Consider the following 12290-nt stretch of genomic DNA (forward strand, 5'->3'; position numbering starts at 1 on the left):
TACTCTGGCGGTGGCTCCATTGCTTGTCTCTAACTCCGCCTCCTTTCTCCCAGCATGCCATTTAGTTTTCCCCACCTTCCTAAGCTCTGCCCTATCAACAGGCCAAGGCAGTTTTCTTATTCATTAACCAATAAAAGCAACACATGGACAGAAGGACCTCCCACTCCAATACCCTGTAAAGTCAGGAACTTTTTTTGGTTTTTTTTTTTATTCATTTATTATGCATACAATATCTGCCTACATGTGTGCCTGCAGGCCAGAGAGGGCACCAGATCTCATTACAGATGGTTGTGAGCCACCATGTGGTTGCTGGGAATCGAACTCAGGACCTTTGGAAGAGCAGGCAATGCTCTTAACCACTGAGCCATCTCTCCAGCCCCCAGGAACATTTTTTTTTTTAAAATATTTTCATGGTTTATTTAACTTTATTTTATGTACATTAGTGTGAAGGTGTCAGATGTCCTGGAACTGGATTTTCAGACAGTTGTGAGCTGCCATGTGGGTGCTGGGAATTGAACCCGGGTCCTCTGGAAGAGCAGTCAGTGCTCTTAACCGCTGAGCCATCTCTCCAGCCCCCCCCCCCCAGGAACATTTTTGAAGGTAAGAACGTGATGGTTGAAACAGTGAGCCCATTCCCCAGGCTGGGTAAATGGAAGGGATGGATTTTAAGCCAAAGCTCCCTGGTCCTTAGCCAGGACACTCCACGGTGCATCACTGCATGCCTCCATCACTCTGCCACTGACGTCACGGTAACTATAATGGTAACAAAATAAGCCATTTAGAATTTACCCCTTAAATGTCAAGCATTCCAACATTCTCAGAATGTTTTGGGTTAGGCTGATATCTTTGGCGTGAGGTCAAGGGTTAATAAGCATCCTCCCCTAGCCTGTAACTAGTCAACCTCAAATCTAGGCATAGGAAACGAGAATTTCTTAAGGGCAAGGTATTTAGTGAGAACTCAAGAATTTCACGGAAATTCTTGCAAGAAATACCAAGAAAATTTAGACATCACTGGAGTATGGGCTTGAAGAATGGGTAGAAAGGGCAGGCAGGAGCTAGAGACCCTCCCCAAGTGACACGGGCCAAGTCAGCTAAGCCCTGAATCATGAGAGGAAGAAGTCTGGGAAAAGCAACGGTGAATGTCTGTACATAGATGAGCCAAGTCCCTTAAAGCAGGAATGAAGAACTTAATGAGGAAGGGCTCACTGTGCTCAGGGGATGCTGCCCGGTTATCCCAGGGATTATATTCCTCATGATGTTAGTGATTTTGAGTAGGTTTCTTGCCAACAGGATTGCCCCCCAAGTTGATATTATTTAAAATGAATATTATTTAAATACGAATGATTCTATTTTAAAGTCCATTTAGAATTGTTCTATGGCTTAATGTTTATAAAAGTAAAGAACCTTCGAGCTGGGCGGTAGTGGCGCACGCCTTTAATCCCAGCACTCGGGAGGCAGAGGCAGGTGGATCTCTGCGAGTTCGAGGCCAGCCTGGTCTACAAGAGCTAGTTCCAGGGCAGGCTCCAAAGCTACAGAGAAATCCTGTCTAAAAAACAAAAACAAACAAACAAACAAACAAACAAAAGAACCTTCTCACTTATGACTCCTTCCCTAGTGGTGTTACATAACTTAAATGCCGGTTGATATGGGATATTTTTGCCTAAAAGTACTGTGTATGTATGTATGTTCCCTAATGAAACAGACCACCGTGAGTCAACTGCTGTGGAACAAGGGATTGGGATCCTCCACTTGCGGTTTTCTGGAGAGTTCTTTTCACTTTGGAGCGACAACTCAACTTGAGGCACTGCGTTAACCGCACGCTTTGGCTCTGGAGCCAAAACTTGCCTGAGAAAACGAAACACTTTTCACTTTATAAAATTCGTTGTTGTCCGTTTGTTTTCCGTGCCAGGCATCAGACCCAGCACTTCCCATATACTAGGCACACACTCCACCACTAGGATACCATCCCCCCCACACCAGCCCCTCCGTTTTAACGGGAACAGAGCATCTGTAATGCTTCCCACGTGTTTACTTGTATTAGCCTTTCGTTTCTGAACAGGTTTCTTCTTTTTAACGCTTGTGAGGGAAAGAGCCCAAAAGCATCGCGAATTTGCATCTACCCTGCAGAAGTGTTTCATCAGAGTAAAGATGCTTTGGTCATTCAGGAAGGAAGGAAAGGAGAGAGGGAAGGAGGGGAGGAGGGAGGGAGGGAGAGGGGAGGGAGGGAGGAGGGAGGGGGGAAAGGAGGGAAGGAAGGAAGGAAGGAAGGAAGGAAGGAAGGAAGGAAGGAAGGAAGGAAGGAAGGAAGGAAAGGGGAGAGGGAAGGAGGGGAGGAGGGAGGGAGGGGGGAGGGAAGGAGGAGGGAGGGGGAAAAGGAGGGAGGGAAGGAAGGAAGGAAGGAAGGAAAGGGGAGAGGGAGAGAGGGAAGGAAGGAAGGAAGGAAGGAAGGAAGGAAGGAAGGAAAGGAGAGAGGGAGGGGGAGGGAGGGGGAGGGGGAGAAGGAGGGAAGGAAGGAGAAGAGCGAGTTTTGTGCAGTAAGGTGTGGAGTATTAAAAGCGCTGTTGACAATGTATTCTAGGTAACCAGCTGTGTAAAGAGTGCATCTTCACCACGCTGCATCCTCAGCCCACGTCCATTTAGTAAGGACCAAATTTATACGTGTCTTTGGGCTGGGAGACAAGCCAGGAAAGGTATGCTTCAGATGAGGTCTTTGCCCATTTTGGGTTTCTCCATCCACACCAGCAGAGCCCAGATAACAGAGTGGAAAGGAGGCTCAGTGGTGATGAACTTAAACTTTTCTAAGGAAAGAAACTGGAGTGAGCTGGACATACGGTCCAGTGATAAAAAGCTTGTTTAGCGAGTTTGACCTTCAGTGCATGCACACGGTCTCTCCCCCAGCACAAGTGTGTGTGAGTGTGTGTGCGCGCGCGTGTGTGCATGCATGCGTGCAAGAAAGAGAGAGAGACGTGCTGTGCACACGCCGTGGTCAGAGGACAGCTTGCAGGGCTTGGTCCTCTCCGCCTACCATGTAAGTTTCGGGGAGTTGTAGCCAGATCATCGGGTTTGGTGGCGAGTGTCTTCACCCACTGAACCGTCTTGCCAGTCGACACGCTCCCCCTCACGCTGACCCCATTTTCAAAAGAGGATCTGTGGAAAAGTCATCAATTTAAGCAACCATGTAATCTGCTATGCATATCTTCAAACTAAACAACATATGGGGAATTACAATCTTCTCAGAACTTCAAATCCTTTCTAAGTTAGTCCGCTTCTTAACCTTCCTAAACTTGGAATTCAAAGTGTCTAACTTTTTCTCCTGCTGGTTTTTTTGTTTGTTTTGTTTTGTTTTGTTTTTTCCTGTCCGTTGTGGACACACCCCTCTTTCTTAAGAAACTGTTCTCAGGACCAAAAGATTTCCCTGAGATCCAGGTGGTGGGGCTGTCTTGCAGTGAAGCCACTCATGCCTCTGTGGGTGGTCACACTTGGGGTACTTTGCACTTGGCAAATTCTCCCTGCTGCCTTCCTTCCTGTCAGCCTCTGCTAGACAGACGAGGAAAGAACGGAGGTGCGGGGGTGTGGGTGTGGGTGGGTGGGTGGGGCTGTGCATTTTTAATCCCGGAACTCAGGAGGCAGACGTAGGAAGATCTCTGTGAATGTGGCCCCAGCTTGGTCTACATGGGGAGTTCCAGGGCGGTTAGGGCTACAGAGAGACTTTGTCAAAAAAGAAAAGAAAAAAAAAAAGTTTACAAACATAATTTTAAACCAAACATAATAGAAGTTATTTTTTTTTCTTGGTTGCAAGGTAAGGATTACCAATCTAGATAATTCCTTTTTAAAGAGCCCTTAAAACTTTTAAATTATGAGGAAATTGAGTTCAAAAAGCTTCTTTCCTCAAACCAAAATCTCTCGATTTTAAGAAAGGTTTTTAGTGACTCTTCCTCCAGAGCAGAGCTGTGCTGATCAAGCGCCGCGCTGGGTGCTGAGAAGGGTGCAGGGGACCCTGGGTAAGAGATTGCTGACGGGTAGTAATTTCCCTGAGCAGATCTCCCCCTAAAGACAAGGGTTTTTCCATATAAAGTTGTTCATCTGCACCCCAGGTCCACAAACCGACTGGCAAATTTTATTGGCAGGAAAATTGATAAATAGTGGTAACCTGGGGACGCAGTTTCTCGTTCTGCACATAACCGTCTTCCTATATCCCTTGGCTGTTTTCCTATCAAAGCATTAATCTGTGTTTCCTGGGGGGAGATATATTTGTGGTGATGTATCAGTGAATTCTCCACTGCTCAAACCTTTGCCTTAAAAATGTGCTTTAAAATATCACCTTTCTAGATAAGTGAGGTGTCACCTAGCTCAGGAGGGTTTACGTTTGTGTGTGGGCTTCTTTTTAACCCGTGATCTGTGTACATTCCAAATTGCTAGGATGACTTTGGCGAGTTCGGTCTTGGGTCGTCTCTTAAATCATTTGGAAAGAGTAGGTTAGACATCTGCACTGGAAAGAAACACCCTCCGTCCCTTTCCAGTGACACAGACCTGCCTAGCAGCGAAGAAGAAAAGCTATGGTTTCAATAATAGTCCGTTCTTCCGCCTTCAAATGGTGTAAGCGTGTAGGTATGCATTTAAAGTAAGTGTTATGCGTTCATCATTCTGTGTAGCAGAACACTAATGGAATTTGGGCAACACCAATTTCTCATAATTAGCAGCACACCATAAGGGCAATGACATTACTCAAATCAACGTGCCCACAAGAGTAGCAGGAAAACGAGGACGAGATTCTTCTAAGCTCTACCCATTCCCACATGCTAGGTATGTTGCCTTCAGGCACAGCTAAAAAGTCCCTCGTAGGGTGGGAAATGAAAGGAAGGCAAGAAGATGTACATGGTCTAATGATGGTCAGATGCTGTCTTTAGAATCTTAGGTACAGAGGAGCCGTGAAAGCTCTCTGAGAAGGAACAGGACCTGCAAAGATAGGAAATGATGGCTTTCAACGTCAAAGGGGACAGTCCGCATGCCTCCGGTAGCTTTTGTTGTGGGGAACAACACATTTAGCCCTCAGTGCAAGGGCTCCGCTAAGAGAGATTGAAACACGTTTTGTTAATGGACCTTTGGTATAAAAAGCATTTAGAGAAATGGGCAATTTGAGTAAGATCAAACAAAAAAATAAATGCCAGCAAAATCAGTGCCATTTCTAGCTCATTTGCCAAAACTATAATTAAAGCATGGAAGAGGATGCTTAAAAGCTGTAATTAAAGCATACGTTAAAACAGTCAACTTTTATGGACTATTCACCAGACATGAGAGAACTAGGGAGGTACAGAAGCCTCCATCCTGGGAGCTTCTAAGAGAACCCTGGACGGCTGATAAATTTTCTGTGCTTTAAACATGTGAAATGATCAATATATATTGTCAATCTTGGGTCCTCTATGGAAGGAGACATTGAGGCAAAACCCTTACAATCTTTGCTATGTATTCTTTTGCGTTTGTTTTAGTTCTAGGGATGGAACTCCGGGGCTGGCACACGCTAAGTGTATTCTCTAGCGTGGAGCCACCCTACTTCAAAGCCTTTGCCGCTTAATTTGTTGTCCCTTTAGGGGAGGTCAAAAGAAATACCTGGCTGGCATTTTAAACAATTGCCCAGCTTCATCATTATTATATTTCCCTTTTAGCCTTAGTAAGTTCCTCTTGTGTTGACCAATGGCCTCACCCACTTCAGTTCCTCACTAGGCATTTGTGTGATCTGCGTTGTGTGGCTCACGTTGTATTAAGCGTGAGGAATGCAGATTGAAACAAAAAACCCCTACCTTGTCAAACACACTCCCTCGTGGACAAACGAAGGCAAAATACTCCGACCTAGTCGGTCAGAAGGCAAAATACTCCGCCTTAGTCGGTCATAGCTTCTGACAAGCTCTCTGAAGGATGAGAGCAGACGGTGCAGGTACAACTGCTTCGGATAAAGGCATCTGTGAAGCTCTCCCAAGAAAAGTAAAACAAAAGTAGCAATGGGCAGAGATCACAGATCATGTCAGTTAGCCTCAAGAAAATAGAGCTACTTCCTAAGTTTTCCAGTCAGAAGTCCTGGGCCCTCTCTTCATTCCGTCAGATTTTATCCAGTCTGACAATTAATTGCAAGTGTCTTCTAGATGCACACGAGAGACTCAATTTCTTTTCCCTTCTCTCCTCTTCTCTTCTCTTCTCTTCTCTTCTCTTCCCTTCCCTTCCCTTCCCTTCCCTTCCCTTCCCTTCCCTTCCCTTCCCTTCCCTTCCCTTCCCTTCCCTTCCCTTCCCTTCCCTTCCCTTCTCCTTCCGTCCTTCCTTCCGTCCTTCTTTCTTTCTTTCTTTCTTTTAAATGGCTCAATGACATCTTTGGGATTTGACCTATGTATTTTTGTTACTGTTACGGTTTGAGGAGAAATATCCCTCAAGACTCACGTATCTGAATGCTAGGTCTTTAAGTGTTCAACTGTTTGGAGGGTGTGTGGAACCTTTGGGATGCAGGTTTTCAAGGTTCCTGCCTAGCTTTGATTCTGGTCCCAGCTCTACTTTATCCCCTCACACTCTGCCCAAGTCAGGGCTGTCCCAACTGCCATACCTACTCTGCTGTTCCCTGATGCTCTGAACCTCGAATCAGGACTCCCATCTCTTAACAGCAGCTCAGGTGTTGAGTCACTGAAATATAAAGCCAGAGGTTTTAATGCTTGACCCCTTAGTGGGCTGTCACTTACGTAGCAAATTATTAAGCACGCATCCCTCCCTTACTTCGTTCCATTTTTCTTCTTCTTCTTCTTCTTCTTCTTCTTCTTCTTCTTCTTCTTCTTCTTCTTCTTCTTCTTCTTCTTCTTCTTCTCCTTCTCCTTCTCCTTCTCCTTCTCCTCCTCCTCCTCCTCCTCCTCCTCCTCCTCCTCCTCTTCTTCTTCTTCTTCTTCCATCTTTTTTTCTTTTTCTCTCTTTTGGTAAAAGATTCTTCCATCCCTATAATCCACACCTGCTCTCATAACGCCTATACTCAGGTCTTTCTTGTCAGCATCATACCCGAGAGAAATTCCATCTGTCTTTCCTTCCCACCACTTCCTCATTGGCATGTTGAATCTAACAGCAGCCCCAGTAACTGCAAACTCAGTATCTATGTTTGTAGATCACTGCAGTCTGAGAATAGCATCTAATGTTGGCCAGGGTGTGTCATGGGTTAAGGGTTCTCCATTTACACAAGGACTTATTCCAATTCCTTTGGGGGGGCTAATAAAACTATCAGTAACGAAGCATGAATGTGTTCCCGTGGCACCCAACTGAGGTGGATAATTTGGAAAAGAAAACCTGCTATTGATGGAAGTAGTTATTTCATCAATAACTCCATCACAAATGTCAAAGCGTATCTCCAGTCAGAAAATCTTCAACAAAACTGAGCTCCAAGCTCCAAGCATGTAAGCATGCTTTTTTTCTCACACTATCTTCAAAAAAAAAAAATGCTGTCTTAAAGTTTAGAGGTGTGTGTGTGTGTGTGTGTGTGTGTGTGGTGTGTTAGGGATCAGGTCACAAAAGCTATGCACTCAGACATGTGCTTTAGCATTGAGCTACGCCCCTATCCATCAAATTATAGGTGAGAATTTACCCTAATTTGCTCTATTATAATTTATGTAAAGGTACTGATAATGCTGGGGTTGTTAACTCGGTGATAGAGCACTTCCTGACATACGTGAGCATGGATTCAGTGTCCAAGGCCATAAGACCAAACGAAACACGCTTGCTGATTGATAACCTGCCTTGTTTTATGTCGCCGTCCCCGAACGTTTCACAAAGCATGTTAGAGGGTAGAAATAAATTAGCCCTTGCTAGTCTTTGAGTTGAAATTATTTATAATTTTTTCCCCTAGAAAACAGCCCCAACTTTGTGATTAAAGAATATTTACCCGAGCCAGGTGGCGGTGGCACACGCTTTTAAACTCACCACTCGGGAGGTAGACCAGAATAGACCGGAGAGAGTTCCAGGATAGCCAGGGTTACACAGAGAAACCCCGTCTTGAAAAACCAAAACAAACAAACCAACGAAGAAGTGACTAAAATACAAAATGTGGTTATAACGCCTATCTTTCTTCCCAACAGAGATAGGAGGGGGTGTTGACTTCATGGTTAGAGCAATCATACTCCCTTATAATTCAGCGAGGACGGCAGCCACTTATGGATGTAGCGATCATTGTTAGTAAACAATGAAGACCAGCAACTAGGATGTCTTCATGACAGAGGGAGAGCTTCAGCCAGGGCTGTCACCTAGTGTATACGGTCACTTACTGTTTCTACAGAGCGTGGGTCCTGATGCTGCTCTCTCCTCCCGTGACTGCGTCTTACTTCAGGTAGAGAGTTTCCATGGCTGGGACTCTGGCTCTTAGAGCCTGTATTTCCTCTGTTTGTTTTGATGTTGCAATACAGGAATTCAATCAGGTTTTTCGTCTGCAGCAAAGCAGTAAAATTACTTCCAAGGTTCATCTTTCTGTTCTTATCAAAGTCTTTCCAGGAATTCTTTGGAGTGTAAGGTTGAATACAAACCACGGTCCCAAGCCACCTTTCTACCTCTGTCCAGGTCTAAGAATTTATCTGCTGATACCAGAATACCAGTTAAGAATCCTGGATTTATCTTTACCTCCTGAGTCTAGATCCTTGTCTCCTGGAGAATTTGGCCTTTTCTGATTTTAGGGAGACAGTCCTTTTTTACTTTGAAACTTCTAATTAGCTTTGATGTGGTCGAGTTTCCGGGTCCCTCAGCACACGTGACTCTCATTTACATGTGAGCTTAAAACACAGCATCTTTGGTTTTCAAATTATTAGACACTGGAGAAGTTAAAGTTTATATGTTTAGAGTTTTTTTTCTTTCTCAAAACTACTCTATAAAGTAGACTAGATTCTTTTCATAGAAATAGGAACTCGGATCTTGAAAGGCATAGACAGCTGCAGGTCATTTCTGCTTTTCTGTTGACACACGAAAGGGAAGTGGGCAGGGCAACGGGAAAATCATGCTTTGGGTCCCTAAGTCCAGATTTTCTGAATCTCAAGAAATTAAAGTGATAGTTGATCATAAAAGATGAAAAGAATTAGACTAGAAATTTCCACACAGATATTCACCTATCAAAGCAACAGGCTTGTTTGGCAAATACCTCTTTGCTGTAACTTGACAGGTAGGTCCCTGGTTTCCTTTTCTTTACTTCTCTCAGTCCTAGCTACATCTTTCTTTTTAGTGGTAGAACACTAATTGTCCTAACACTTACACACACACAAAAATACATTTATACTGTAAAATCTCTTTTTAATTTTTTTTTTTTTATTTTGTGGTCATGGATTGAAGCAGAGCTTCCTGAACGCTAGGCAAGGGATCCACCACTGAGCTGTGTTTCCATGTCTCTTCTGACTTTTTATGTTGAGATGAAGTTTCTCTAGGTTGTGTAGACTAGGCTAGACCTCACCCCGTAGTCGATGCAGTCCTAACAGACGATTTTGCTGCCTCAGCCTCCGAATGGTTTAGGTAAAATGCTGCATGCACCCCTGGGCCCAGCTTGGTTTGGCATCTGGATGCCAGGGTGGATTTGCCTCTGCAAACCTGGTTACTTTGTGCTCCTCATCAATGTGTTTTAATCCTTGAGTGTCTGATGTTATAGTCCCATCTCCAAGAGAGTTCACAATGTTCTTGTATTAAAATTTAACTTTTCCTTTTTTTTTTTTATTAGGCTTGCCTCTATATAAGCTGCAATTCTAGCTATTCAACTTGGTGCGCCTCTTCTTAGCTTCTGGTCCTTGTTAAATGGCTTGTAATGGTTATATTTGACGTTGCTCCTTTCACGGAGTCTGAAGCATATCTGACAGCGGGGATCAGGCTCTTGGGGTCTTCTGACACTGGTCGGTTCAGGGAACGTATGAGGACCCATCTGGGTAGAGATGCTTTCGACTTTAAGGAATGAGGTCTAAATGTCTAAGACTCTGAATCGGTGAAGAACTGCCTCACGTCGCTAGAATTCTCCAGGGAAGGCGGTCGCAGGGTTGAATAATGAGTTTGATTGTTTAGTACTGACCTTCGTTTACCCCCATGTCTTTTCTTCTATTTTCCCAAATTAGGGGTGTTGTTTGTCCTCTTGGGTGAGCGATTTCTAGCGTTCTCATGTATCTGGTATTCTCATAAATCCACAGTCAGAAAAAGGTAATTTCTGTTAGATATGTCCTGTTCAAATGAAGTACCTTTCCCAGAGGTCCCTTCGGCTTACTGCACAGGCATATTTCATATGTCTCTTCCAGAATTCGTTAGTGAATGAAATGGACCCATGGATCTCATAAGCTGAGGTCATCAGTGGTCCCTGAACCTGAAGTCCTAAAACCATCTCTTATCTTTTTTCCACTTTGCCAGAAATGCAGAAGTGGCCATGGTATGTACCTCTGCCCAGAGTTTAACATCCATTAAAGGAGAGTCACCAAATGGTGCTCACCTGCTTCACTGGCAAGCGCTCATATAAAGTACCATGGTGGGATCCCCCCTCCCCCCCCGCATAGCATCTCATTCAGCAACCGTTATGCAGCCCTTTGAATTTTGAGATGAAATGTTCCCTTTTTTATGACACTTTGTTTTCCCTCTGAAAGACTAACAAGCAGAGCATGGCTGTTCAGACTTGGGCCTTTTGCAGACATTTCCTGTCCGCGAATAAGCTAAGCCTGTCAGTTCAAGGGAAACAACTGGCTCTGTTTGCCGCAAATGATAAAATCCCTGCTTTCAGAGCAAAATCAGAGTGTCGCAGAACTCTCATCCACCCCTGCGAGCTTGGCAGCTTCCCAGGACTCAGAGCCTCTCTGGCGAGCCGAGGAGATTGGTAGTGATGTTAACCAAACTGATATTTTAGATGCTGGGATGAAATATGTCAACATTAGAAAGATCCGCACAACCCAGTGAGCCATTATTTTCCCAATGACTGATGCAGGTTACAGAATCATACTTGAGTACAAGGCCACAAATCCAAAGGGATCAGAGTCGGAAGGTTCCCTGAGTTCTTTCCTGATTCCATGTTGTAATCAACCTTCAAGAAGCTTCCGGTATTGAATGTTAATGGAATAGTAAAGAAAGATATGCAAAGGGATGTGGCGAGCCTATTACGATTCTCCTTTCTCTTTAAGTGAAATGCTCACATGAGAACAGAAAGAGACCATAGCAACAGCTGGAGACCAAATCAACAGACTGTATCCAACACTAGATGTGAGAAGCCATGCATTCAATTAATAAGATGAATGCTTTTCCTTATTCCGAAACCTAAAGTTATTTTTCTATAAGGCATTATGTATTATACTTGATTTCTCTTTGTGTCATAGGCTGACCTGATTTGAAAATCACTATGTAGTCCCATGCTGGGCTCAAATTTATGATAATCTTCTGCCTTAGCATTTCAAATCTGGGGTTACAAAAATGAGCCTCCATAAATCTAGCTTATATTTGTGTCTAATGAATGAAACCACTCTGTTATTGTAAATGTTGATTAAAAAATAACCCATTGACCCAAATGCACTTTGTAGTCTTTCATAGCCATAAAGAATGGAAAGACCCCCAAATCTATATGTTTACAAACCACTTAATTTCGACTAATTAAAGAGAAACCATTTAGAACTTGGTTTCTGACTCCCACGTGATCACCTGATTTCTGTTGTCCCAATAAAGTCAGGGTTCTGTGAGCAAGGAAGAAGCTGGGGAGCTCCTTCATGACCCAGCAGCCCCCTGTCAGGACTAAAGCAAAAGAGAATTTTTCCCATTGCAACATGGCAGTCCTCACACTGTGGTTGCTTTTGTGCAACGCTGACAAAGGAATCCTGAGTCTTAGGGAACAAAGAAGACCTTACACTGCGATGCACCTTGGCTACCAGATTCAAGGGGACACCTATTTGATAAGCAGCACATCAATATGGACAGAGGTCGTAGGCAGAGACCTGTCATGCCCGTTGGGGTTAGCCTATGCCTACAGTCTGGCTCCTAAAGGCAACAATGGGTTTTGCGATGCACTGAGTGAGCTTTGGCTCTTTTCTAAAGACTATAAAATACTGACATCCCCTCCTCCCATCCCATACCCTGCTCCTAGGTGCCAGCTGTACCTGAACTCACCTCCTCACTTCACAGGCTGGCCATGGATTTATTTGAATGACAGATTGATTAGTTAATTAATCAAGAAAGTTAACTGAGTGAAGCAAAGACAACAAATAGAATTAGATTAAAAGAATTTTGGTATGAAATCAGAGATTAAGGATGGTTAAGAAAATAGTCACAAGTTTGTGGACAAACCCTGT

At 44.0% G+C, this 12290-nt stretch overlaps 1 protein-coding gene and 1 long non-coding RNA gene across 4 annotated transcripts in view; one reads left to right on the forward strand and one right to left on the reverse strand.

The window, feature by feature from the left end:
- The window catches only part of Slc39a10 (solute carrier family 39 member 10), a 109493-nt gene that overhangs the window by 42796 nt on the left and 54407 nt on the right, over positions 1-12290 (forward strand). The gene's annotated exons all lie outside the window — the stretch shown is intronic.
- Positions 586-12290, reverse strand: part of LOC148117695 (uncharacterized) — a 28755-nt gene continuing 17050 nt past the window's right edge. Inside the window, exons 2-3 of the long non-coding RNA XR_015736813.1 lie at positions 3026-3147; positions 586-753 (exon numbers count right to left, since the gene is read on the reverse strand). This is a non-coding gene — a long non-coding RNA (uncharacterized LOC148117695). The remainder of the gene's footprint in view (positions 754-3025; positions 3148-12290) is intronic.

Source organism: Myodes glareolus, chromosome 27 (assembly GCF_982192425.1).
Source record: "Myodes glareolus chromosome 27, mMyoGla1.1, whole genome shotgun sequence".
NCBI classification, from domain to species: Eukaryota; Metazoa; Chordata; class Mammalia; order Rodentia; family Cricetidae; genus Myodes; species Myodes glareolus.